This window comes from Neofelis nebulosa, chromosome 16, assembly GCF_028018385.1.
Source record: "Neofelis nebulosa isolate mNeoNeb1 chromosome 16, mNeoNeb1.pri, whole genome shotgun sequence".
In the NCBI taxonomy this organism is placed as follows: domain Eukaryota; kingdom Metazoa; phylum Chordata; class Mammalia; order Carnivora; family Felidae; genus Neofelis; species Neofelis nebulosa.
Genome location: NC_080797.1, coordinates 20,071,196 through 20,072,951, shown reverse-complemented (window position 1 = coordinate 20,072,951; position 1,756 = coordinate 20,071,196).

Here is a 1,756-nt window from a genome sequence, read left to right as displayed (position 1 = left end):
CAGTGCTTATTGGATACCCTGTGCCGAGCGCTTTCCGTGTTAACCTCGTCCAATTCTTTTTATAAACTCCCTAGAAGGGTCTGCACTCTGATGACCCTTACTCTGCAGAGGAACAGTCTGATTCCGGGGCAAGTGTGGGGACTTGCCCGGGTCACAGAGCTAGCGCAGGGCAGAGCAGGGACAGGAATCCGGACGGCTCAGTCCCCACCCTGCACAGCCATCGATGGTAAGCCAGGCACTTGCAGGACCCACTGGGGGCTCCAGGAAAGGCAGTGCTCTGGAACCTTTAGGGACCATTGCCGGAAACGTCTGTAGGCAGGAGGGCACCTGCGAAGTCCCTCGACCACCGTTCCTTCTGTGCGTGTTGGATGGTCCTAACAGGGACCCAAAGTCCCCTTTTAAAAATTGCCTGTGTTAAGAATCTTATCAGGACAAGGAGGGCACCTGGGTGGCTCAGTCGGTTAGGCATCTGACTTCGGCTCAGGTCATGATCTCATGGTTTGTGGGTTCAAGCCCTACGTCAGGCTCTGTGCTGACAGCTCAGAGCCTGGAGCCTGCTTCGGATTCTGTGTCTCTCTCTCTCTCTCTCTCTCTCTCTCTCTCTCTCTCTCTCCTCCCCTGATTTGTGCTCTGTCTCTCTCTCAAAAAAAAAAAAAAAGAAAATTAAGGAAAAAGAAAGGAAAAGAATCTTATTGGGGAGGGGCCAGCTATCCTTTGTGACTAAAGGAAAAACATGAAGTTACCACTGTGGCTAGATTTTGATAAAATAATCATCGAGGGACGTATTTATTGGTGCTTGACCTGCACAAGAGCCCCAGAGGGAGTGCTGTCCCCATCCTCGATCCCCAAGTCACTGATGTGCCACATGAGAAGGAGAGAGAGGGAGGGATGCCTGAGTCCCAGGAAGTGGGGTGAGCCGGCCATGTTTCTGCTCCTTGCCCAGCACTGGCCTCTGAGCAGAGGGTGCCCACACATCACATGCCTCGTTCTGTACAGTCCTGTGATAGGTGCCTCTCTGTGTGAGGACACGGGGAGCCCTGGAGCTGCCCGTAGAGCAGTGGTTTCAGCTGGGGGAGATTTTGCCCCCAATGAGACATTGGGCAATGTCTGGGCACATTTTGGATTGACGTGAGTGGTTGGGGGCGCTCCTGGCATCCAGAGGGTAGACGCCAGGCATGCTTCCCAACATCCTACAGTGCACAGGACAGGCCTCACGACAAAGAGCGGTCCGGCCCCAATGTCAATAGTGCCGAGTTTGAGAAAAAAAAAAACCTATACAAATGAAATGCCCCAGGAGAAAGTCACAGCTCCCTGTTGCATCAACCCCGGGCACACCGATGGACCTCTTGATGAATGGCTAGGACCATCCGCTCCAAGGGAGAACATTCTTTTGCTCTAGTAGGATTTGGGCCTTTGACGTGGGCTTGCAAAGGTCCTGCTGGGACCTGCTGTGGGTACAGAGAGCGCCCCCAGGCAGGGATGGGGAGTGGGCGTGGCAGAGGGGAGGAAGGCTCCCGACATCGCTGTGGGCAAAGGGCAGTGAGAGTCCCGTGGATGTGATGCCCAGCACTGCCCGGCCTTACAGCCATGACCTTCACCTCCTCATAAACCAGCCTCCTCTGTTGTTCAGTCTCTTCCAAGTGGAGCAAAACAAAACCACGAAGCATCACTGGAAAACCAGAAGCTGCTGCAGAAACCGACCCCGCCGTGGGCGCGGAATGTGAAATGTGGATAGCGGGGCCTGGGTGCGGGAATA